The sequence below is a fragment of the Ovis aries genome, chromosome 14 (assembly GCF_016772045.2).
Source record: "Ovis aries strain OAR_USU_Benz2616 breed Rambouillet chromosome 14, ARS-UI_Ramb_v3.0, whole genome shotgun sequence".
NCBI classification, from domain to species: Eukaryota; Metazoa; Chordata; class Mammalia; order Artiodactyla; family Bovidae; genus Ovis; species Ovis aries.
The window spans coordinates 22667502-22694945 of record NC_056067.1 but is presented as its reverse complement, the minus strand read 5'-3'; the positions used below and the strand labels follow the sequence as shown (position 1 = coordinate 22694945).

General features: G+C 40.0%; 1 long non-coding RNA gene across 14 annotated transcripts in view; it reads left to right on the top strand.

The window, feature by feature from the left end:
• LOC106991591 (uncharacterized) overlaps window positions 1-25118 on the top strand; it is a 60963-nt gene extending 35845 nt beyond the window's left edge. For 3 of the 14 annotated variants that reach the window (XR_009596166.1, XR_009596171.1, XR_009596169.1), the window contains 8 exons: window positions 513-2540; window positions 2757-2868; window positions 3157-3249; window positions 4646-4863; window positions 12528-12744; window positions 14537-14801; window positions 21163-21245; window positions 24855-25118. This is a non-coding gene — a long non-coding RNA (uncharacterized LOC106991591). Of the gene's footprint in view, window positions 1-512; window positions 2541-2734; window positions 2869-3092; window positions 3250-4645; window positions 4864-12527; window positions 12745-14159; window positions 14802-21162; window positions 21246-24163; window positions 24370-24854 lie in introns of all 14 variants that reach the window. The other 11 variants (XR_009596178.1, XR_009596177.1, XR_009596165.1 and 8 more) reach the window with 9 other exon arrangements.
• The last annotated feature ends 2326 nt before the right edge of the window (window positions 25119-27444 follow it).

Genomic DNA, 27444 nt, shown 5'->3' with positions numbered 1-27444 from the left:
TATGATTTCATTTATTTTTGTCTGTGCTGGGTCTTTGCTACTGTGCGCAGGCTTTCCCTAACTGTGGTGAGTGGGGTCTACTCTCTAGGTGCAGTGCGTGGCCTTCTAATTGCAGGGGCTTCTCTTTTTGGGAAGCATGGGCTCTAGGGCACACAGGCTTCAGTATTCGCCACGCGCAGGCTTAGTTGCCCCATGGCATGCGGAATCTTCTGGGACCAGGGATTGAACCTGTGTCCCCTGCATTGGCAGGCAGATTCTTAACCACTGGACCACCAGGGAAATCCTTAGTCTTTTCATTAAACGTCTCATGAAAAGTCTATTGTTTGGACCAGAGGCATTTTTCAGATTATGTACCTTAGGATACATGCCCCTTAAGTCAAAACAAAGGCTGTGAGTGTGTGTGTGACAGTGTCTGTGTGTGTGTGTGCATTCACAACCGAACTAATACTAAAACCATTTACTGAGCTGGATATTATGGTAGTTATTCTAAATATATTTGAAATATTTTTCAGGGCTGCTATAACAAAATACCACATTGAGTAGCTTCAAGAATAGGAATTTATTTTTTCATACTTCTGAAGACTGGGAGTCTAAGATCAAGGTGTTGGTGAGTCTGGTTTCTCCTGGGCCTGCAGATGGCCACCTTCTTGCTGTGTCCTCACGTGGCCTGTCCTCTGTGTAAGCATCCGTGTGACTCTTTCCCTCATCTCCTCTCCTTATAAGGACCCTCGTTAGATAGAATGGATTAACTAGGGGGCCCCCCTAAATGGCCTCATTTTAGAACTTAATCACTTCTTTAAAGGCTCTATCTCCAAACCGTTCCTAGAGATTAGGGCTTCAATATATACATTTGGAATGAGGGAAAGGGAGACACATTCAGCTCCTAACAGTGTTGAATTCTCACCACAATTTTTGTAATAAAGGTACTGTCATTATCTCCATTGTAGAGATAAAGAAACAGTGGTTCATAAAAGCTGAGTCACTGGCCTGATAACTTCCATGTAGCAAGCCAAGCATACCATTTACATGCCCTGTATTTCTTTTTCAGTGTGTGTGTCAGAGATATCATCTAGGTTTTGAAGTGGGTTTGAAAAGGCCCATTGAAATTTCTGGATTCCTTTAAAAGAAGGCGTATGTAGCCATGTTGCTAAAGGAGCTTCTGCCACTTAGCAGCTGTGTGACCTCTGGCAGGTTACTTCACTTCTCTGGCCTTTGGTTTTCTAGTTTACAAAATAGGGTTATTAATCATACCTACCTGAGAGGGCTGTTGTGAAGAGGATGTGAGATAATCCGCATAACATATGTCTGTAAATAGCAGGGATTAAGTAGATGTTAGTTGCTATTATTATGTGATTATCGTCATTCCGAGAAAGATGCATTTTCAGAATGGGACCAAGTGATTACTATCATTCCATTCTAATATTTGAAAGTGATATTACTTGCTGGTTATTTGGATCTATATATTATCATAGTTTTAAATATTACCATTTTCAACACATTATGTCATTTTACATCAGTAACATGTCAGAGGCTGGTCTAACGTGTCAAAAGGGATTTAACTCATTGGCTGTGTGTCATCAGTGTGACACAGCTCTGAGAATCAGATCAACAGCACCTGCTTTTAACACACATTGGACATACCTGGGTGGTTTCCTTGGAGCCAGGTGACACGCTGAGCCGTTGCAGCACCAATTTTCTGGGGAGTTCAGAAAGACCATAAGAGATGATCAAGACTTCCTGCAAGCCAACTTCCAGGTAATCCCGTTGCAAAACGGCTCTGCAGTCACTCCACCATGTGGCTACTATAGTCTTCTTCTGCTGGGTCGCACTGCCACGGGTGCCAGCCCTCTGGAGTGATGCTCCTTGTAGATGCTACCAGACATCTAATGCCGCAAGTCATGCTGTGCTGCAGGGCCTCATCTGTCTCACCTAAGGTACTTTTGCAAGGATTCTTCTTCTAGATTAAATTCCTGGCAGTAGAGTAGCTGGATTAGAATTTATATGTATTCACAATTTGGATCAATACCACCAAAGCGCCCTTATAAACAGTCAGACCAATACAGTCTCATCTACAGTGGATGAATGCACCTCTTTGATGTTATCAAGTATTTTCATTTTTGCCAACACGATAGGTAAGATCCATTCTCCCACAGTTGCTTTGATTTGTCTTTACCTATCAATATCATTGAGCACCATTTCATGCATTTGTTCCCTGTTTGTATTTTTCACTTCTGAGTGTGAACTGCCTATTCATATCCTTCGTCCACTTTTCCACGGGTATATCTTTCTCCACCTGAATTATATAGACCCCTTTTCAATTGAGGAAGTGAGCCCTTAAGGCAAATATTTCCTCCAGTTTACCCTTTGTCTTTGTTTACAGTATTTCAGTCCATCCTAAATGTTTACATGTTTTTAAATTTCTCAACACCCAGGAAATTTGTTGAGTTGGACCACATCTCAAGATCCCTCCAAGTCTAAAGAAGATGCCACAAATACCATCAGCTACAAAATGAAAGGAATATGAGTCCAGACTTTAGCAGGTGAGTGAAAGCCACTTCTATTGTCTAGGCCTTTCCAAGGATTCTGTCATCTCTCCTGTAAAATACTCAACTCTATCTTGTATTAGCAGAACAGTCAACATTACAATCAAAATATGATTTTTTAAAATGTTTTTATTAGTTATGAAAGTAATATGGTTCACTACAGTGATTCAATTTTTTAAATCTAACAATAGGTTCTGGATTTTTAATATCCAGGCTCTACCCTTCCACCATGCCTGTCCTTCAGGAATGTGCTGGACAACTCTATCAATGTTTGGGGTAAAGGAACATGATTCATGAAAAGGATGAATCTCCCTTAGAAGGCTTGGTGAGTTCAAGGATGCTCTAAGACTTCTTCAAGGGGAGGAAAAGAAAGTAAGAGCTTTGAATGAAGTTATTAAATGATTTGGAGTCAGCTTTAAAGAATTCATGATATAGTTTTAAACTTTTTGGAATATATGGATCCTCTTGTCTATAAGCTTTCTCCCCTCTAAAACTTAAACTATTAAGGTGAAAAGTGAAAATGGCATCTGATTCTTTGTGACTCCACAGACTAAACAGTCCATGGAACTCTCTAGGCCAGGATACTGGAGTGAGTAGCCTTTCTCTTCTCCAGGGGATCTTCTCAACCCAGGAATCAAACCGAGGGTCTCCTGATTGCAGACTGATTCTTTACCGACTCAGCTATCAGGGAAGCTCAACTATTAAGGTAAAAAACTCAGTCATCTAAATTAGAGAGACCCCCAAAACCTTATGTGCATGTGAATCACTTGGGGATCTTGTTTAAATGCAAATTATGTGGTTCTGTGGGGGCAGGGGGACAGCGGTTTGGGCTGGACTGAGATTCAGCATTTTTAACAAGCTGCTTGTTCCCAGACCTCTCAGTAGCTGGGCTCTAAAATACAACTTTTGTGAACACATTGCCCTTACTCGTTGCAGTATCCTATGTACATATACACATGCTTTATATATATCTTTATATTCCTGCTTTCTAAAACATTAATTGAGAAATAGGCCATTGTTACAGAAACCACAATGCGCTTCATGAAAAAACATTGGGTACAAAGGCAAAACAGTGACAAATTGATACTTTCTTGCTTGGTCACGCCTGATTTAAGGAAATGAACCCCAAATAGGCTATGTGAATTGGAAATTGACTTCAACCACATTTAAATTGTTGTCTTTTAAAATATTAGCAGTTGAGTGTGTAAACCAATATTTATTTTCTAATCAAAGGTTTGTGGCAAATGGTTTATAAATGAAAGAAATGAGGGAAGAATGCTTTGAAATGTTTCTCGTAATAGAAATGGAAATAGGATATTTTATTTCTTTAAGTGGCAGGCACAGGCTTCAGCTAAAATTCATCCTGCTCTGGAAAGAGGAAATTATATGAAAAACTGATCATAGTATAAAAGCCCAGACCAGCACCTCTCTGCCAGCGATCATAATAAATATCTTTCAGTGGAAAAAAATTTGAAGATCCAGCTACATTAAGGAAGAATCTATTAACAGAATAATTGTATCCTGAGGATCCCTTTAAGAAAAGCTTCCAAAATTCCATTATCTTAACTGTCACTCGCCACTTTGAGTTGTCTCAGCGCTGTGTGTTTTCATGAATTACCAGAGCTGTTTGTTTTTTCCTTTATCAGTCATCACCCTGTCAGCCGGGCCATTCATAACAACTTTTGGCAGCTCATCAGGAGAGTTCAGAGCTTGAATAGGACCCTATCAACTCTCACACCTCATTGTGTGAAACTGTTTACCAGCATTGCCTTTTTCTGTAAATATTACAAGCAGAGCCCTGAAAAGTGGAGATGCGTGAAAACAAAATGGACAAATCTTGTAGCAGTTGGTGGAGATGGCAGATGGGGGTGGGGTGGGGGGAGTGACTGAGATTTACAAGTACTCATGTTTCCTTGATTGGGCTGAATCCTACCTAGTCACTGGGCTTGAATTCTTGTATATGCTGGTTAATTAGACAATATTTAATTTGACTTAACATTGGTGTCATTTCGGTGAAAGTGGGGCTCTGTAATTAGGGAGTACAGACTGGGTTTCTGTCACAGTTCTGCTCACTTCCTCTAATTTAATGCCCCCCTTTCCAGTGTATTATCACCCTGGATGTGTTGAGTTCCCTGCTGTCTTTTCTGCTTGACTGGTAACAAGGTGGCCCACATGAACACCAGCAGCAAATGGACTCACTCAAGTCTCCTGGTCTTAACAGCCTGAAGTTCTGCCAGATTCACCCATCAGAAATAATTTCCTCTTGAAAACGAATGTCAGTAATTCTCTATGGAAGCTAATATCACCAACTTGCAAATGGGTATGATTTTTTTGTTGTTGTTGTTCTCTATTTTTACTGAAGTTATATATATATATATACAGATTTTTGAAGGGTCAAGTAGTTCCTGGTTTTGTGATTAAAAAGTTAAAAAAAAATTAAGCCTTCTCCCCAGCCCCCCACCCTGCCCACCAGAGGCAACCACTTTCAATTCTTACAGCAGATTATTTAGAAAATAATGTCACAGGGAGAAATAGGTTGTTTTGCTTTACCAGTTTTGGGATGCTACATAAATGTGACTTGCTTCTTCCCTTTACCATGAAGATGGATTTTCTTTAATTACTCTTTTAAAAAACCAAGGTAAAATTTATATACAATGAATGCACAGATTTTCAATGTACCATTCAATATATTTTCAGTTCAGTTCAGTCGCTCAGTCGTGCCCAACTCTTTGTGACCCCATGGACTGCAGCACATCAGGCCTTCCTGTACATCACCATATATATTTTAATGAAAGAATATACTGATGTAACTGTACACCAAACTGCAGAGCATTTGCAAGACCCCCAGAAGTTCCCCTATAGATGTTTGCAATCACCCTTTTTAGATCTGTAAAGCAATCACCCTTATTTCTTTCACTGTAGATTAGACCTACCTGCTCTGGAACTCTCTGTAAGGCATTAGATATTATGTACTCTTTTGGCCCTGACTTCTTTTGCTCAAAATGATATATTTGAGATTCATGCAGAAATTTATTCCTTTTAACTACCAAGTAGTGTTCCATTGTATGAAAATACTACCGTTTATCAATTTTCTTTATTGACGCTCATTTGTTTCCACTTTGGGGATGTTTTTATTATCGACTCATGGAAGTTTTATACATTCTAGATAACAAGCTCTTTGTCAGAAATTGACTTTGCAAATCTCTCTCCCAGCCTGTATTTTCTCTTTTCATATTCTCAATGGTATTACTTGATGAGGAGAAATTTTAAATTTTGGTTATGTCCATCTTATGTTTTTTTTATGATTTGTGCTTTTTGTATCTTATCAAAGAGCTCTTTGCCAACCACGAGATCATGCAAATATTCTTCTATGTTTTCTTTTAGGAAAACATTGAAGCTTTCTAGTTTCAGATTTTACATGAAGGATTCCTTTCCTATCTAAATATAATTTTTGTGTATGGTGTGATGTAGAGGTCAAGGTTCTTTCTTTTTTAAATATGCGTATACAATTGTTCTAGCATCATTTGTTGGGAAAACTTTCCTTTCCACATAGGATGTGTGTGTGTGTGTGTATTTCAGGACTTTATTCTGCTTCACTGACTTTTTTATCTTCCTTATGCAAGTAACAGCATCTTAATTATTGTAGTTTTCAGTACAATTTAAAAGTACAAGTTTTCAAAATTTGTTTTTCTTTCTCAGGTTATTTTTACTATTTTTTAGCTTTTGCATTTTCATGTACATATATAATCAACTTGTTAATTTCTACTACAAGCCTCATAGAATTTTGATTGGGACTGTACTGAATTTATAGATCAGTTAGGGGTGAATTGATACTTTAGCAGTATTGATTTTTCCCATCCCTAAACATGTTATATAGTTTAAGTTTTTATTTAATAACTTTCTACATTATGTAGCAGTTTTAAGAATTTAAGTCTTATCTATATTTTCTTAAGTTTATCTTTGAGTATTTTATGCCTTTCCTACAAAGGTAAACGAATTGCTTTTTAATTTCATTTTCTAATAATTTGCTGGTAACTTTTGAGATATAATTTTTGTATATTAACCTTAATTCTTGTGACTAAATTCACTTTTCAGTTCTAGTTGTTTTGGGGGGGTAGATTCCTTAGAGTGTTTTCTATATACAATCATGTCAACTGCAAAAAAAAAAAAAGACTTTTGTTTCTTTTTAATTTTTATAGTTTTATTTTTTTCTTACATTGTTGTGCTAGATAGGGTTTCCAGTATATTGTTGAATAGATGTGGAGACATTGGGTATCTTGTTCCTGAACTAAAAAGCATTCAATATTTCACCATTAAGTATGACATAAACTGTTGTTTTTTCATATATGCCCATTATCAAGTTGATGAAATTCCTTTCTTTTCCTAGTGTTCTGAGTTTCTTTTCATGAATGAGTATGACATTTTCTCAAAAATGTTTTTGCATCAACTGAGATTTTTCTTCTCTTTGATTCTGTTAATGTGATGAATTACAACTATTGATTTCATAATGTAAAACCAACCTTTAATCCCGGCATAAGCTCCATTTATTAATAACATTTGTCCTTTTCATATAACACTGAATTTGATTTGTTAATATTTTATTGAGGACTTTGTATATTTATTCATGTAAGATATTGGTCTATAATTTTTTTTTCTTGTAATGTCTTTGTCAGGTTTTAATAACAGGGTTATGTTGGCCTCATTAAACTACTTGAAATGCATTTCCTTCTATTTTCTCAAAGAGTTTATATAACACGGTATTAGTTTTGTCCTTAAACCTTTGATAGAATTTGTGAGCAAAGCCATCTGGACCTGAGGCTTTCTTTGTTGAAAGGTTTTTAATTATGAATTCAATTTTGAAAATGGATATAAAGCTCTTTGATTTTTTCTATTTCTTCTTGTGCTAATTTTGGTAAGATGTGCTTTTTGAGGGATTTGTCCACTTGTTCTAAGTTGTTGAAATTATAGGCGTAAAGTCATTAATGTTTCTGTCTTCTTGGAGAATTGAATCCTTTTTCATCATGTAATAAGTCTCTATATCACTGGTAATATTTCTTGTCCAATCTTGTTTTGATATTAATAAAGCTACTTTAAGCTTTGTTTTGAGTAGTGTCTACATGGAATATCTTTTTTCATTCTTTTAATCTATTTATGTCTTTATATTTAAAGTGGTATTCTTGTAGCCAGCATACAGTTGAATCTTGCTTTTTATGTAATATAACAATCTATCTTTGAATTAGTATAACTTACATTTAATGTGATTATCAATATGATTGAATTAAAATCTACCATCTAACCAGCTGTTTCCTAATTTTTCCATTTTGTCTTTTGTTTCCTTTCATTTTGCCTCCTTTTAAATTAATTGAGCATTTTCTGTGATTCAGTGGTATTTCTACTATTGAATTATCACGTACAACTCTTTTTTAAAAATTGAATACTTTAAGGTTTGCCATCTGCATCTTATTTAATCAGTCTACTTCACATTATATCCCACTTCATGTCTGCCATAAGGACACTATATCCCCAATTTCTTCTCTCATCTCTTGTTCTGTTTTGCCACATATTTACTCTTACATGTGCTATAAATACACAGTATTACTCTTTTTGCTTTAGGTAGTTATCTTTCAGAGCAACTAAAATCAATAAAAAATTAAATTTGGACTTTGTTTACCTTTCGTTATTCCATTTCCAGTGCTCTTCATTTCTTTGCGAGGATTCAGATTTCTGTCTGCTCTTATCTGCTTCTGTCTGAAGATCTTTCTTTAACATTACTTATAACATTGATCTACTGGCGATGAATTCGCTCGTATTTGTTTTATGGTTTTCATTCAGGAAAGGCTTTATTTCCTGTTCCTTTTTGAAAGACATTTTTGCTGGGTATAGCATTCTGACTTAACAGGTTTTTGCTGTTGTTCGGCTACAGAGACCTCATCCCTTGTACAGTTTCTGGAGAAGTCTAGCTCTTTAATTTTCATCCCTCTATACGCTGTGTGTCTTTCTCTCCACTGGCTGCCTTCATAATCTCCTTTGTCTCTGGTTTCCAGCAGTTTCTATGTAATATGCATATGGTGTGGGCGTGTCTTGGGGAGGGGAGTGTTAATTCTGCTGGGTGTTCTTTGAGTTGTTTGGTATCTGTTATTCATTTTGGAATATTCTTGAGTATTATTCCTCCTTATTTTTTCTTCCCGGGATGCCAATTATACATAGGTTAGATCTTTTGTTATTGTTTCACATCTCTTGGATGCTCTGTTGTGTTCTTCCAACCACTCTCCATCCTTCCCCACTGTTCTGCAATCCATGTCAGAACTGGTATAAACCCAGTTTCCATAGATGTGAGGGTCTGACTGAAGAAACTTCATTGCTGTTATATCCTCTCCTATTCTCCAAATCCCTATGGGTTTACCCCTTTAAAAGATTGTTTCCTGGGACTTCTCTAGTGGTCCAGTGGTTAAGAATCCGCCTTGCAATGCAGAGGGCTCGGGTTCAATCCCTGGTTGTGGAACTAAGATCCCACATGCCTTGGAGTAACTAAGCCCACATGTGGCAACTAAGACCCAGTGCAGCCCAACAAATAAGATTGTTTTCTGCCATTTTAGTGGTCTTGGGAGGGAGTGAGAGTAGGTGCACATGGGCAGTCTGCCATTCTTTACCTGAAGTCAACTGTGAATTTCATTATTTAAGGTAAACTTAGTGGTGGCAAAGAACTAAATTTCCTATTATCTTTAAAGTAAGTCAATCTGTTATATCATCTTCCTCATTTTAAATCACTTCTGCAGTCTCAAAAATAAGAGAAAAGTATCACAAATAATGATAGCTAACATTTATTATACATTTATCATAAGCTAGTGTTAAAAATGCTATTATATTAACTAAATTTTATTCTCATAACAGCTTTATAATATAGACAGTCTTGTTTTTTTCATTTTTATAGGTGAAGATAAACTGAGGCACAGAAGATTAAGTAATTTTCCCAAAAATTCATAAATAGAAAATGACAGAACTTGGCTTCTTAACCACCATATTCTAACTGCTTCCAACGGATGGGAAGATGGTGGCTTTTAGGGAATTTCTCTGATTTTGTTCTCTGCAGTCTTTCATGTACTACTGTTAACTTTCCAAGAATCTTAACCTGTTAATCAGCAAGTACATATTCAGTGCCTGTTATGTGCCCAGAATTGTTTTGTTCACTGTGGAGGTATAAAGAAATACAGCCAGGCCATTTTCTTCAGGGAGCTTACATCTCTCCAAGAGAAGGCCCCCACAAATCTGAAAATAAGCTTAATGTACAAAGTGGAACCATCATTCAGACAAATGAAAGCTTGATTTGATCTGGGTGCTCAGAAACCATGAAAAGCTCATTAAAAACCCTGATAGTTATTTAAGAATTTACTTAGCTTCTGGCTTACCTGTGTTGCCTTTCATTTCTCCCTTTACCTCTTTTTTCTTTCTTTTTTTTTTTTTGCAGCCTAATTTTAGCTATTGTACTGTTTATAAACATTTCTTCCACAGAGCAAATGTAAAAAGATCATTTGTTTATTTATTTGGCTGCGTTGGTCTTAGTTGCAGTACAGGGAATCTCTGTGGCAGCACATTAATTCTCTAGTTGCTACACACACACTGCAGTGTATGTGGGCTCAGTAGCTGTGGCATGAGGGCTTAGATACCCGACAGCATGTGCAATCTTATTTCGCTGATTAGGGATTGAACCCATGTCCCCTGCATTGGAAGGTGGATTCTTAACCACTGGACAACCAGGGAAGTCCCCACAGAGCAAATTAAGAGGATTGTTTATAAGCTCAAAACATCTTTGTGAAAGTTTAAAGTGGAAAGAGTCTCAAATTCTTGGTCATAGTGAAATATGGAGAGATGTGTGTGTGTATATATATATACACACACACAGACACACACACAAAGCTTTATAGATATATGTACTTTTATCACTTCTACCTTCTTTCCCTGTCAAGTTACATAACTAGGAATGAACATGTGTTAACATTAGATGTTCTCTGGTATTTCTGGAATGGCAGTGAGTAAACAAAGGATTCATAGATATAATATTGTCTTTAGGTTGGTTAGCACAGTGACTGCCTCCTAATAAAAACCTAGCAAATTTTTACTGTTTCATGGATTGAATGCATGAAATTAAAGAAATCCTAGGGTGACTTTTTTTTTAATAGATGATGAAGAAAATCCTCATGGGTTTGTATTATAATTTGAAGGGATTTTCCTAATGCAGTACATGTCAACACACCTTAGAGAAAAAGTTGTCATTGATCTATTATCCTTATACCAAATCTCTTTTAGGATTAAGGGACAGGATTCATTCACAGTGTCAGACCCCTCCCTCCCCAGCACAATACCTAGCAGACAGTAGGTATTTGTTGGTTGGAAATACCTGTTAGGTGAAAAAAGGAATCATTTGACAGTCTCTAGTTTGACGTTGAAGACGTCTAAGTGCTCAGTAACCACTTCTCCCAATAGTAGGTTCTACACAAAACTAGCAATAACAACAGAACAGTGTTTTAGGAGAAACTTGATAACATAGCCGTCAGACCATGTGCTTTGAAGACAAGCAGACCTGAGTCTCGTCCTATCTGTGCCACTTAGGAGCTAGCATATGACCCTCAGGAGGGTTGCTTAACCTCATCAAGTCCCAACTTCCCAATCTTTCAACTGGGAGCAGTAACAGTATTCCATATGCTTGTTGTGAGGATTAAAAAAGATTCTCTGCACTGTGACCCACTACAGCTAGTGCTCAACACATGGTAAATAAACAGTTATTACTCTACAAGGATTTTGGGAGTTGAGGCTGTGGCCATTTGGATCTGTAAAGAATCTTGACAACAGTGGGGAAACCTAAAACAGAGGAGCTTATATATTTCCTAGTTTCTCGTATCTTGCTTTAGGAATTTTGAGTGATGTATGTTTGGTGGTATGCGTATGTGGAAGGACGCAGAGGTGCGGTGGGACAGGATCTAGAAATTCTTTCCACCTTTAGAGAAATGCCCTCTACCAAGGATTTATGCTAACAGGGCCCACAGGCCCACCCTATCAGCTGAGGATGAAAACAGCCAGAGACAATGGGATATGACACAGTAATGAGTTCTCATTTGTCAGGTGTCTACTTGCCGATATGGTCTAAGGATATGGTGTTCAATAATTTCTAGAAATTGGTAATAATGATACCATTTACACGGCAGCTCCTCTGGCAGTTTTCAAAGTGCTTTCACATACACTTTCTGTTTTAATTTCCACCACAGTGCTAGGAGGAACCTGAAATAAATATTATCATTCCCATTTTATAGATGAGTAAATTTATTCTGAAAAGTGAAATGACCACGTCCAAGGTCACACAGCTGCTCAGTGATCAACCTCAGATTTAAACCTGAGTTCTCACTCTGGGGTCATTCCATTTTTTTCTTCCATGAAACTAAACAGCTTGTTTATTCTACATAACTCATGTAGTATTTTGGATATTAAGTGTGCTTGCACCCCATGCTCCCTGGTGGTTTAGTCAGTAAAGAATCTGTTGCAATCCCTGGGTTCAATCCCTGGGTTGGGAAGGTCCCTGGGAGAAGGAAATGGCAACCCACTCCAGTATTCTTGCCTGGGAAATCCTATGAGCAGAGGAGCCTGGTGGGCTACAGCCAGTGGGGGTTGCAAGAGTTGAATGTGACTGAGCGACTAAATCACCACCACGTACCCATGCTAGACCTTTAAGAATTTGTGTTCATAAGGTCATTTAGTAATCAAAATCTGCCTGCAATATAGGGATGCAGGAGACATGGGTTCGATCCCTAGCTCGGGAAGATCCCCTGGAGGAGGAACTGGCAATCCACTCCAGTATTCTTGCCTGGAGAATCCCATAGACAGAGAAGCCTGGCGGGCTGCAGGCCATGAGGTCACAGAGTCGGACACGACTGAGAGACTGAGCATGCACACATGGAATAGCAGCTAACCTTCCGTGCCTTTTTTGTCCTACAGAGAACAAAATTTGTCATCCGGATACACCTAATGTTTAACGATGTCAATAAGGAAACCGTCCACCCTTTGGTCCAGAGGAGGCCATGGTTATTCTGGTGAAGCACAAGGGCATGGTCATTTTGATGAGTCACTCTACAGAGGGTCCAAAGCTGTGAAGCAGAGTAAACTCAGGACAGACAGCTGGAATCCTGGGAGTATAACCTCACCAACAGATGAGGTAGTGATGGATGACTCCTGATTATAGTCTTTTCCCTTTCCCTCTCTCAATTTATATTCTGAGTTGTTACCTAGAATAAATCCTACAGCTTCTAATTAATGCACTCATTGTCTTTGTTTTGAATGGAAAAGAGGAAAAAATATGTTCATACCCCTGCTGGCAGCATAGGAAGTATGCCTAAAGTAGAATATCTTTCTCCATCACAAATAACATTAATCTCTATAGTCCTCCAAAGTAACTAATTGCCACATAGTTGAATTTCTATTTGTATGGATGGGTGGTATCCTTTATGAGTTTCCAGGTAACAATTTGTTGCAGGAAAGATTCTCTCCAGAAACCCTTCTTAAGATTATTATCAAATTCCTAAATCAAGAAGGAGAAGTCAAACCGGTTAGGCTAGATGCACAGACAACCAGTTGGCAACAAACTGAGCTCATCAGTCCTAGATTCTCAACTGTCGGAGAGGATGGGCGGATAAAGCTACAGCGGGCTTGTTGTCCATTACAAGTCTTCCAAAGGGAGGGGAGCAGCCATGCCACAGTTTTCTTCTATCCTGAGCCTGTCCTGTGTTTTTCTAAGTGTGTGAGCGTGAGCTCCCTGCACACACCCACGCCCTCTGATGAGATGATGATGGGAGTAACTGGGAACCTGAAGATGCCATGGCCACTGTGCCCTATTCTCAACAGAACCTTTTTGTTCCAACAATAACAACTTTCAATTAAAAAGAATCATTACATTTTAGACATTTCAATATAAGGGCTTGGAGAGATACCTTACCTTGTTCGAGGTCATGCAATTATTAAATGGCAATGTAGGAATTTGAGCCTGGGTCTGTCTGCCCCCAACTCAAGGCTTTTGAGCATCACTCTCATTGTCTCTACTGGGATAATGGCTTCCTTGTGGTAACTGTTAGAAGCTGGAAAATGTGGGCCTGAGGGAACTTTTCAATATGAAATGCTAACTCTTTGCCTACTGAGATTCTTATTTTTAAAAACCCAGAGGAAGTTCATATTAATAGATTTATTTAACATTTATGTACAATATTTACATTTACAAAATGCTTTACAGTGTAACAGAATGGGCAGAAATTTTTATTGCAGCATATAATTGTCTTTTCTTTCATATTCATTTATTCCTTTGATTTATTTCAAATGTTCTCCACTTGGTCTTCTGAGATCATGTACAATAGTAACAAATTTAAAATAAGATTAATAAAAGATTATTTTGTATCACTCCTAGGGAAAACCGAGCAGGGCCATGCCATTCTCTGTTCTTGATAAATGTTATGCAAAAGCGCATAATATCGTCCCCAGCACACTGCCTGTAACACCAGCTGTGCTTGTTCATGGTACTTTGAAACTGTATTTGGCTCCTATTCCTCCTGTATTTCGTGGTGTTTGTTTTCTGCCCTTCAGCTGGTTGGGGTGCTCCATATTTGGGATGATAAACTGCTGTCTGTCATCTGAAGAGGCTGCACTATGGCCTTTCTTCACTGATCACCAAGGCGGAAACCTCTGCCAGCTTTTCTCACTGATGATTCCCTCTGCCTGCAAAGCCTTCTTCCCCAGATGGTCCCATAACTACTACCTTCTCTTCACTTGGGCCTGAGATCAAATGGCACTTTCTCCAAGAGGCCCTGCCTTGACCCCAGGTCCCAAAGAAACTCCCCCATCAGTGTATCCTGGCATTCTCTTTTATTTTCTCGTTAGCATGTAAGATGCTTTAGTAAAAACCCTAGAACTGGACTTCACTGGCGGTCCAAGAATGGTTGAGAATCTTCCTGCCTGTGCAGGGGAACATGGATTCGATTCCTGGTCCAGGAAGATGCCACATGCCTCGGGGAAGCGAAGCCCCTGCGCCACAACTACTGAACCAGTGCTCTAGAGCCCGGGGGCTGCAAGTACTGAAGCCCGCACGCCCTAGAGCCCACGCTCTGCATCAAGAGAACCACTGCAATGGGAAGCCCACCCACCTCAATGCAGAGCAGCCCCCACTCACCACAACTAGAGAAAGCCTGTGAGCAGCAATGAAGACCCAACACAGCTGAAAATACACAGGTAAATAATTTAAAACCTCTAGAATTCCACTGTTTGATAAGAATACATGTATATGATAGTTATTGATAAGTTAATATTTTGTCATTTTTAAGTTGCTAAGGAATCTCTTTAATAAGAAGTACTCTGAAGGCTTACAATACATTGCTTATCTTTTTAGAGTCAGGCCATTACTTTGGAGGGCATGCAAATATATGGCTAGGGGAAAATGTCTGTATTTGGTTACTTTACAGGTTCTAAATCTAAATAACTTCAGTGCATGATCAGTAGATTAAAAATTTACTCTCAAAAAGTTTTTCTCATCCTTGTGTATGTGTGTGTGTGAATATTAATTTTTTTTCTTTAAGAATTGCAGGTAGGGTGCCTAACTAAACTGTGGTTTAGAAAGACAAATGTGGAGGTCTGCCCTGGGAGGGAGGGTTGGGGGACAGACAAGACTGAGTAAGTGGTTCTTGACCCTGGCTGTACATTATTAACAATGATCTATCCTACCAACCAGGACCAGTAAAATCAGGACCTGGGAGGGTGAGCCCAGGCACTGGTGATTTTAAGTCTTCATTGAATTTGTTATAATAACGCTTCTACTTTATGGTGTTTTTTTTTTTTCTTTTTGGCCACGAGGCATGTGAAATCTTAGCTCCCTGATCAGGGATCGAACCTGCAGCCCCTGCTTTGGAACACAGATTCTTAACCACTGGACTGCCAGGGAAGTCCCGGGCACTAGTGTTTTTTAAACTGTGCCAGGCGATCTGATCTGTAGCCAGGAATGAGAACCCTGGATTAGCAGGCTGCTATAGTCCATTCTTGAGATAAGTGAGTGACCAGGGTAGCCACTGTCAGCCCTGCCTGTCCCACGCCTGCCAGGTAGAGGCGCTTGATTCTATCCAGCTCTGACCAAACCTGGAAAGAACTTAGGATCCTCCTCTTACCTGTGGATGGTTTCTGAAACTGGTCTTGCTGTCTTCAGCAATGTCCAGTGAGCCTGGTCCAACGCCACCAGGGCTCTCCACTCTTTCCTGTTTCGATTTTGGTGATTTTTTTTTTTAATGCTGCAGGGCTTGTGGAGTCTTAGGTCTTAGTTACCCCACCAGGGATTAAACCTGGGCTGTCCGCAATGAAAGCATAGAGTCCTAACCGCTGGACTACCAGGGAGTTCCCCTTTTCCGATTTCCTGTTTGGTCTCTAGCTGTTCTCCTGGACCCTCAGCCCAAACCTCTGCCGCCTCCTCTGTTTCTGCCTACTCTTTGCTTAGCTACTGCTGACTGCCGATTCATGGTGGCCTTATACCCCATGTCCAAGCTGCCAGCTGGGGTCCGGCGTCAAAGATGAACTACCCAGAACCACAGTGGGGGCTCCTTCCTGATTCAGTCTAGCCTGGCAAACTCAGCTGCTGCCAAATCCCCCAACAGGGCAATCTCCTTGAACACGGCCCCTCAACATTGCCTTCGACTTCTTGGGAGAAATAAACCCCACTCTCTGAGCTAGAGGCTGTGTAAAGCCGTGTGCAAGGGGCTGGGACACAGGGAGGGAGGGGTGAAAAAGGCAGGCCATTAATTGCAGTCAGCCAACCACAGATGGAAAGCAAATAAGGGAGATATTGATTGAGCATTTCTCAGAAAGAAGCAAAAATTGTGTGAACATCAGCTCTAAGGGGAATTTGATTCAATCTGAGGTGAAAATAAGGTGACAAAATGACAATTGTGATCACGTTGCCGTGAAGCATCCGAAAGTTTGGCAACTTGGATGTGAGCTGAGAAAGGTGTATGAGTTATTTAGACAAGTTAACAATGGCAACTTCAGAGTGCTGCTCACAGCAGGAACCAGGGGAGAGAATGGGCTCAGATGAGATCTTGGCAAAGACTGGGGGGCCCGCCATGCAAAGCCGCCTCCTCCCAGGAAAGGAGTGGGGTAGTCGGGTCTACAGCAACCACGGTGGGGTTCTTGGAAGCCTCTGTGGACTTGGTTGTATGAAGCATGCTCAGTTCATCTTTTTGCTTCTGGTGTAGGGGCCTCAACCCTGTGAATCTCCTCTCCTTCACGCGCACACTCAGGCAGATTGTACCTCCCTGCCCCTTTGAGACATGAGAGGAAGGGTCATACATCACTTCCTTGTGGAAGCCATGAAGAGCCACCACTGTATTTTTGATGTTGTTTTCTCTTTTCCTCTGATGATGAATTGTCAACCTTGTGTTGAGATGGTGGCATAGAAAAATGGTAGAATCTTTGAGTCCCTGGGTGACTAAATTAAGCACAGCCACCTGCTGACCCACAGTGGACAGACAGAATGAAAGAGACATCAGTCTTCACTATGTTAAGCCACAGAGCCTTGGTGGTTGTTACTGCAGCAGAGCCTAGCCTATCCTTACTGCTGCCAAGATTTTCCTCATGAAGGTGCTCCTGTTAACTCTCTAGAACTTTTACTCATCTCCAGCCTGGTAAAGCAGAAGGAGAGGGAACAGGTTTCCGGCATTCCTTTTCTGGGCTCATCTATGGTGGGTGCACTCAAGGGGATGGAGAATGGCAGGGAAATAATGTTTGTTGATTTCCTACTCTATACCAGGTGCCTTGCCAGATGCTGTACATGCAGTCAGTCTTCAGAACAGTGTGACTAGAGGATTTTGATTTTTATATTATTGATAAGGAAGAAGAGCTCCAAAGAGGTTAAACTACTTGTTTAAAAATCACCTAACTATGGGGTCAGTACAGTGGTTAGGACTCTGCACTTCCACTGCAGGGGGGCGTGGGTTTGATTCCCTGATCAGGGAACTAAGATCCCCCATGCCATGTGGTCAATAAAATAAAAAATTCAACAAGAAAGAAAAAAATTTAAAAAATCACCTACTAGGAAATGACAGAGTCAGGACAAGAACCCAAGTCCATCTGACTTGAAACCTGTAAGTTTTCCTGTACTATAAGCATACAAGTAATGGATTTTAACCCTTGATAGCCTATTAGTGTTTATCTAACATTATCTCTTTGGTTTAGTTAGATCAATCTACTATTCCAAGCTATTAATTCCTAGAATGATTTTCTTCTTTCATTTCACTCAGAGTTTCATTGATCTTTGACACCCAAGGTGCTACAAATCTGCATGTTTGCTTAACTCAAACCAAATGCACTCACGTTTAAGTTGGAATATCATCACCAGGATATCTGGAAATTCCTCCACTGTGGCTCCAGGTTTTACAAACTGTGAGGTTTGCCCTTTCTGGCAAGGCTCTTGGAGGAGGGAAATAGAATGAGATGGGATGTGGAGGGAGAAGGTTTATTTGTCAAGAGGAGAGCACGAAGGCTGTACTCAACTAACAGAGGCCCTTAGTACATGGGATCTTTACAGCTGCCTCTCCATGACCCTTGAAAACGGAAGATCCAGCTACTTGAGGAGAGCCCCAGTGACTCCCACTGTGGGCGTGCATGCTCTGTTGCTAAATCATGTCTGACTCTGTGCAACCCTATGGACTGTAGCCCGCCAGGCTCCTCTGTCCATGGGATTCTCCAGGAAAGAATACTGGAGTGGGTTGCCTTTTCCTTCTCCAGGGGATCTTCCCAGCCCAGGGACAGAACCTGTGTCTCCTGCATTGGTAGGCAGATTCTTCACCACTGAGCCACCTGGGGGGCCTGTGACTCCCACTGGCCTTCACCGAAATGAGGTGAAATCTTGATGCAAAGCCATGACCCACCCTCGATGCACAAATGAGATGATTCCCTTGGCTTTCAGAGCACAGCCATGCCGTCCCATTCAGAGGTCAGCAGAGGGCATGCCTCGGCCTGCGTTCTCCGACTCACGACATGACTTCTGGATGGAGAGCTAGGATTTTTCTCAAGTGTAACAATATTAATTATCAACTCACTTTAACACACGTATGATGTATGTGTGCATTTATTTCACAGGAATGGTATAAAGATTAAATACTTAATGAATCCATTTTTCATATCAAGGATATATTTGCCCTCTGCCTAACTATACCGCTCCCTTCTGTTTCTCATGAGAAATATAGCTATCTTTATTATGTAATCAGTAATATATCATTCCTTCTAAGCAGGATCTAATTTTAGCAAGATGATGAATGGCCCGGGAATGCATTCCACTGCCCTCTGCAGAAAGGAATATATATCAGACCTGCTCAGGTGTATGTCACTTCTTTATATTGGGAGCTTTCAAGCTCCCCAAGTGGCAGCCTGGGTTTTTCTGGCTGAGAGCCCCAAGTTCTCTGTTTTGGCCGTGCAGAAAACATTAGGAAACAGCCATGTGTGAACAATGACCAGGCATGCTCACTCAGCCAATGAGATATGTATCTCTCCTGCACCTGGAATTATTGCGCCAGCTAGAAAATGACCAACTTGGGCTTTTCTTTAATTTATTTATGGGAAGGATCTGTGTGTATGGGACCATCCTCAGCTTCCAATCACCACCTCCCATTTCCCCCCCTTTTGCTTTTAAGCAGTGAAATTTCTTTAAAATGTAGGAATCATTCCAGTTTGACTAGCAGCATGAGGAATTAGTCACTTTTTCCTGAGCTTTCAAGAAGAAAATGATCACCTTCTTTCATGCTGCCTATAAGTTTTATAGCTGCTTCTGTCCATTCACAGCACCTTACAACTTGATAGATAACATATTAATTTTGAAGTTATTTTGAATTCATTTTTGATCTGTAGGAGAATCAAAGCAGTACCTTATCTAAATTTCAGATGTGAAAACTGAGATGCAGAGAGAGTTAATGATCAAAACCTCCATATTAATGATTGCCTATGTTTAATTAAAAACTTTTTTCGGTCACACACCACAGGGATTGAACTCAGACCCCCTCTGTTGGAAGGTGGAGTCTTAACCGCTGGACCACCAGTAAAGTCCCTTAATTTTTAATGACCTCTATATAAGATGGAAGATAATAGTTATAGGTGTTTGCTTTTGCAACAACCGTATAGGTAAAAATATGAAATATTTTGTGCAACTACTATATTTGCTGATTCTAAGATGTACTTTTCTCTCATACTTGTGTTCCCCAAAGTGGGATACAGTTGATAATTAATGGAGTATCATAACCTAATTGGTACTGTTTTTTTCTTAGTGGTTGCGGCAGATTGGCACTTATAATATCTCAAATCTTCACCCCTCTCTGAGTCTACATCCTTGGCAAAGATGTCACTTTGTAACTCCTTCTATCAGCCAAATCTATTTCCCCAAGCCTGGAAAATGGGTTCAGTTCAGTTCAGTAGCACAGTCGTGTCCAACTCTTGGCAACCCCATGGACTGCAGCACTCCAGGCTTCCCTGTCCATCACCAACTTCCAGAGCTTGCTCAAACTCATGTCCATCGATTTGGTGATGCCATCCAACCATTTCATCCTCTGTGGTTCCCTTTTCCTTTTGCCTTCAATCTTTCCCAGCATCAGGGTCTTTTCCAATGAGTCAGTTGTTCACATCAGGTGGCCAAAGTATTGGAGTTTCAGCTTCAGCATCTGTCCTCCCAATGAATATTCAGGACTGATTTCCTTTAGGGTTGACTGGTTTGATCTCCTTGCAGTCCAAGGGACTCTCAAGAGTTTTCTCCAACACCATAGTTCAAAAGCATCAATTCTTCAGCGCTCAGCTTTCTTTAGGGTCCAACTCTCACATCCATACATGACTACTGGAAAAACCATAGCTTTGACTAGACGGACTTTTGTTGGCAAAGTAATGTCCCTGCTTTTTAAAATGCTGTCTAGGTTGGTCATAGCTTTTCTTCCAAGGAGCATGCATCTTTTAATTTCATGGCTGAAGTCAGCATCTGCAGTGATTTTGGAGCCAAAAAAATAAAGTCTGACACTGTTTCCATTGTTTCCCCATCTATTTGCCATGAAGTGCTGGGACCGTATGCCATTATCTTAATTTTCTGAATGTTGAGTTTTAAGCCAACTTTTTCACTCTCCTCTTTCACTTTTATCAAGAGGCTCTGCCATAAGGGTGGTGTCATCTGCATATCTGAGGTTATTGATATTTATCCCGGCTATCTTGATTCCAGCTTGTGCTTCCTCCAGCCCAGCATTTCGCATGATATACTCTGCCTATAAGTTAAACAAGCACGGTTACAGTACCCAGCCCTGATGTACTCCTTTCCCAATTTGGAACAAGTCTGTTGTTCCATGTCCAGTTCTAACTGCTGCTTTTTGACCTGCATACAGATTTCTCAGAAGGCAGGTAAGGTGGTCTGGTATTCTCATCTTTGTAAGAATTTTCCACAGTTTGTTGTGGTCTACACAGTCAAAGGCTTTGGCATAATCAATAAAGCAGAAATAGATGTTTTTCTGAAATTCTGTTGCTTTTTCGATGATCCAGTGGGTGTTGCCAATTTGATCTCTGGTTCCTCTGCCTTTTCTAAATCCAGCTTGAACATCTGGAAGTTCACAGATCACATACTGTTGAAGCCTGGCTTGGAGAATTTTGAGCATTACTTTGCTAGCATGTGAGGTGAGTGCAATTGTGTGGTAGTTTGAACATTCTTTGGCATTGCCTTTCTTTGGGATTGGAATGAAAACTGACTGGAAAATGGATGGGCCTTATCTTCATTTGTTCCTGAAGAAGGCATTTTTGGGGTTCACCCATTTCCCTTGTCCCACAGGGCCTCAGCCTGCCTGACTTCCATAGGCACTGGCATTCTTTGCTTGAGTCTCTTTGCCTGCTCTCATGGTTTAAAATAAGTTCAATCTTTGACAGGTCTTCTTACACTCCCCTTGAATGTGGGCCAGGCGTCATAATTCGTTTCTCTCAAATGGAAGGTGGTGGAGATCACGTGACTCTCAAGGGGAGGTTATAAAAGCACTGTGGCTTTGCCCTCTTGGATCACTTACTTTGCACTAAGCCCTATATCTTGTCCTGAGGGCATTCAAAGGCTCAAAGGAATAGAGACCACTGGCTAAAAGCCAGCCCTGATTGGCTAGCCATATGAGAGGATCATTTTGGAGGCAGGAGTCCAGCCACAGATAATGAAATTCTTGCTGATTCCCTAGATTTCTTAAACTGCAACTTCACAAGAAAGCCCAAACCAGAACCCACCAGCTAAGCTATCCAAAATCCATGACCCTAAAAAAAAAAAGGCTTTAAAATAAATAAAAACAAAATCATTTCAAGTCATGGAAAAAAGAACAGTAGTCACAAATCCAGAATAAAACTATTTGAAAATGAGCAGATTTGGAAAAGACATTCTAAAAAGGAAAAAATATACTAATTGAAATGAAAATCTAATAGACCAGTTGGACTGTAAGGCAGAGAGGGCTGCTGAGAGGTTAAGTGAATTGGAAGACACATTACGGGAAATTATCCAGAATATAACATACAAGATAAAGAAATGAAAAATATGAAAATTGATCAAATGATAAGGTTCTACCTATGTCTATTAAGAGTTCCAAGTGGAAAAAAAAAAAGAGTTAGAAGCAAATAAATAGTAGTCAATAATTGCCATTATCTAAGACAGGAGTCTTTTAAGAAGCACACCAGTTCTTATGCAGTATAATTAAAAACAAACCCATTCTTAAATACAGAAGTTCAACTGCAAAGTATCAACCTTAAAATTTACTAGAGAGAAAAAATAAATTACCTAGAAATGAATGACAATTAGACTGGGGGCATAATATTCAAAGCAAGAATAACTAGCAGAACACAGCTGTTGTGTTATAAATGTAGCTACAAATGCACAGGAATAATGCATTTAAATTACTGACAGAAAAACTATCTTTCCCGAGTGAAAGTAGAATAAAGTAAATTCCAGATACAGATGACTATTTTGGCCAGCAGTATTTGGCATGCTGTACATGAATATTTCCTTTGGCTAGGAAGTAAATTACCTTGCAAAGAAGAAATGGGATGCAGGAAATATTTTTTAAATGGATAAGTACCTAAACAAACACTTAATAGTATAAATTGAAATGGCTACTTTATGAGTATTTAAAAATAAGGGAAAATAAATTTCTAAGTAACAAAATCATGGAACATGGGAGAGCAAATCAGAATTAAAACATATATTATTTAGAAGGAGATCAGTGATATTGATCAGGCTTCCCTGGAGGCTCAGGTGGGGTTCCCAGGTGGTGTTAGTGGTAAAGAACCTGCCTGCCAACGCTGGAGATGTAAGAGGTACATGTTCAATCCCTGGGTCAGGAAGATCCCCTGGAGGAGGGCATGGCAGCCGACTCCAGGATTCTTGCCTGGAGAATCCCATGGACAGAGGAGCCTGGTGGGGTACGGTCCATAGTGTCACAAAGATTCAGACATGACTGAAGAGACTTTGCACACATGCGTGGAAGCTCAGACGGTACAAAAAAAAAAAATCTGCCTGCAATGCAAGAGATTCAGGTTTCATCCCTGGTTCGGGAAGATCCCCTGGAAAAGGGAATGGCTACCCACTCCAATATTCTTGTCTGGAGAATTCCATGGATGGAGGAGCCTGGTGGGCTATTACAGGCCATGAAGTTGCAAAGAGTTGGACATGACTGAGTGACTAACACTTTCACCCTCTTTCAAGTGATACTGATTAACTAGATGTTAAGTGTGAATATGGATGTAAGGGTGGGGCTCCTCACATGGCTCTAGTGGGATAATAGAATCTGTTTGCCATGGTAGGAGACACAAGAGACCCAGATTTGATCCCCTGGCCACTCCAGTATGCCTGGAGAATCTCCACTCATGCCTGGAGAATCCCATGGACAGAGGGGCCTGGTGAGCTATGGTCCATAAGGTCACAAGGAGTCTGACCTGACTGAAGTGACTCAGCATTCATGCACGCATGGATGTAAGGGTAGACATGCCAGAAGAGAAATGGAATGCATAATTTGCACACAAGCAAAAGAAAAGCATAAAATTATGGACTTGAATACTACCCACCAAAACAAGACAGTAGCTTCCTGTTGGGAAAGAGAAGAGATGATGGTGACCAGGAGGGGCTAAGGTGGGGGGTAAAGGAGATGTCAACGTTCTCTGAAATGTTCTACAGTTTAAAAACCATTTAGAAACAAGCCTTGCCCCTTCTCTGCCTCTGGGAGATGCTCAGGATTTTCCGTGATATTCATGGTCCCTTATAACTTACCTCTATGTTTCAGCCAGCTTAGCTCCCTCTCTACTTCCCAATGCATATTTTTCATTTCCATCAGGCCAGTCTCTCTTTTTACACACATCATCTGACTTATTTTAGGATTCATGTCTCTGTTGTCCAAATCCTGCCAGTGCTTAAAGACCTTCCTTTGTATAATCCAATATTGACAACAGCAAATAGAGCTGTTTGTAGCACATAATACATAATTGCATTGTTCGGCTCTCTCTTATTTGTATGTAACTATCTTATGTTTTCTATTCCCTTTTAATTGCTTTCTTTTATTCCATATTTCCCTTAAAAGATTATAGAATCTCAGAAGTCAAGAACTGTGGTGTTTATTATACCTTGCCCTGGGATCCCTCATGGCATGTTCCACAGCTAAACACATTGTAAAGAATATGTTTGTTAAATTGAAAGCAGTCTCTCTGATGGAAAGGCAATGAAGAAAAGAAAATGAACACGCAAGTTCTGACCATTCTTTAGCGGATAAATTGCACCGACAAAACAGTAAGTCACTTATTTCAATGTTATTGATTAACCTCAGTGATCTGGAATGTATTTGAGATTCAGAAAAAGTTGGTTAAGAACATGAGGTTTGGTGTCAGACACGCTTAATTTGAGCATCAGTTTAATCATGTAATTACTATCTTTATAACTATGGATAGGCAACCTATCCATTTGAGTTTTAATTCTTCATGATAGAAAATATTAATAGTTCATACATGGAAATCACCTAGTTCAGCACATGGAACATAGTAAAACACTCACGACCTTGGATTATTATTACCTAAAATAAGTAAAACCAAAGCAATGCATGAGATAATGGCCAGTTGCCAACCCATGATAGAACCACATTTATCTGCCCTCTAGAAGTTAAGTGTGGCTATGTTCTTTTGTGTTTGCCAGTGAAATGTAAGCATAAAGACATGTGTGATTTCCTACAGAATTTATAAGACCTCCTGAGCAATTCACCACTTCCTCTTCCCCTACAGGGGCACCCTGGAAGCATGTGTTGAGACGGAGCCTCTGCCCACCTGGGTCCCTGACGGCCATGCTGAGGAGAGCTCTCCTGAAACCCAGTGGATGCATAAAATGAATGAGAAACAAACTTGTGCTATATTACTGCCCCTGAGATTTTGGAGTCTTTCGTTCCTGCAGCAAAACCTAGCCCATCCTGACTAACATAATGAATTAAAAGTCGTAGTTGTTTTTCATCTATCCTCAACCCCCCAGAAAATAAAAACTGTCTAAAGTCATGCTTTTGAACTCATTTGCTCTTACTTTCAAACACTTCTCCCCAACTTGTTTATATGGTTTTCCATCTCACAGGATGTTTGAAGCAAAATATTAGAGGCAATATTACCAGAGGTATGCACTGGTAGGCACAGCAAGAAGGGAGAACTGCTGGGCGATAAAAAAGAAAAGAAAATTGTGATAAGAAGATAAGGAACTCAAAAAGCGTTATAACCTGGGGGCACTTTTTTTAGCTTTGCGTTTATTTTAATTAATTTTTCTTCAGTTTTTTAAAAATTGGAATATCATTGCTTTACAATATTGCGATAGTCTCTGCTGTACAATGAAGTGACTCAGCTATACGTATACATATGTCCCCTCCCTCTCGGACCTCCCTCCCACCACTCCCCATCCCACCCACCTAGGTCATCACAGAGCAGATCTGGGACCATTTTGGATAGGTGGAATGAATGATGCTTACTCTAAGAGGCCTTTGAAGTCATCTCTGTATCATGACACTGCTTTTTCAGTTTATTACAGTTCCACTACATTTTTATTTTGCTTATTCACTTTTAAAATTTTATCGTACAATTTAGTTTTTACAATGATTTTTTTTTTTTAATGCTAACTATCTCCTGAGCATCATACTGAACACTTTTGAATGTGTAGCAGGTCATTTACACTCTCAGCATCTCTCAGAAATGGCAGGTTTTATCCCACCTCTATGGCAGCACTTAGAGATCTGTAATTGCCCCAGGGTTTCATGGTCAGTACTGTAGAATCGGAATTTCATGTGAACCCAGCCTGTCTGATTTCAGAGTCCTTTCACCATCATGCCTCTCAGGCATTAGCATAACACCGAAGGATGACCCTCAACAAAGGCTAAAGTATGTTTCAGGGAAGTCTGTTTTAAAAGCCTGGGAGACATGTGTAACATTTTGGACATTTTTCTATCAAGGAAAAAAAAAAAAAAAAAGATTCAGTTTTAACAAGTGCTGGTGCTTCAAAGGGTAGAAAGCTTGGGTTATCAAGAAAAGCCACATGTGGGAAGCAGCTCTCTCCCTAACAGTGCAAGACAAATGATACAGTCTTGAATTTCAATGATCTTATAAATGCAACAGGAGTGATAAATATAAATCTATTAAAGCTCTTTCATTTAGAACAAGGAATCTATATTCTGTGACCATATAACTTTTTTCTTTAACTGCATCTTTCAAACAGAAAAAGTTGCGGGGCACAGATGAGTCACTTCCTTGGTTCTTTACAATGTGAGGAGAAAGGACCCATGATGGGAGGTGGGGAGGCTGGAGAGAAGGTGAATTTCTCTTGCTGCTGTCCAAATGGTTGCCAGAGAGGCCCCAGCTTGCCATTTCATCTCTGTAGTTGCTTCCTTATGCGAAGGATGGCAGATGACACCAGGGGTCCTACCCATAGCGAGAAGAGCAGAAGACGATCAAGCTCAAAGCTTAGAGACATTTCCTGCGTGAACAGGCACTTGGCAGAGAGCGTTTCTTAAAGGATAGCTCACCCTTCACTGCCGGTCTGATTGAACCTGCTTTGGAAACCCAAGTTGTCCCTGCCTACCACAAGCAAGGTTTCACTCTCAGTGGAAATTTTCATTTTTATTTCTGTATGACAGTTCAACAGGCAAGCGGACACCTCTGTCACAGAACTGCAGGGCTATTGTTTAAACATCGCAGTGGCAATTTCAGTTCTCTGGAAGGGCTGCTAAGAATGTTGGGTCCCCTTCCCGGATCTGTGTTTTTGTCCCCTGTTACTGTGGGTGCAGTGTATTAAACATACCTTCAGAGCGGTTCAGAGAAGCCAGAAGGGAGGGTGACTGCAAATGCTTACTATCAGGCTACTTCTGACAATTCCTAATGTAATCCATATACTACACATACATTCTGGTTACACAATTTATGAGGTATAACAAGGGGAGAGAAGTGAAGCTGGGATATAATTGTGACTGATGTGAAACAGACATGTAGAATGAATGGCCTTACAACATTTTCTTTGAAGTTTGTTAAAAGCAGTAAAGTGATATTCACTATAAGTGAAACCTGCTGTTACAGATATCCATTGGCTTGGGGAACATTTTCTTTTGACTTGATTTCTTGAATTTTAATTTGCCACTTGAAGTTTTTGAAAAAAATTTTTTTTTTCTTTTGACGTGCCATGGGAGAGAAAGGGGATAAAAATTGTGGAGGACCTACTGAAAGCTCATCCAGGCACTCGACGTCAGGGCTGACTAGCAGGCCACAACAGGCACAGTGCCTAGGGCAGCAGGGATGTTTTAATGTCTTTTAAAATCAGATGAAAACAATGAATATAATAATAATATAATTA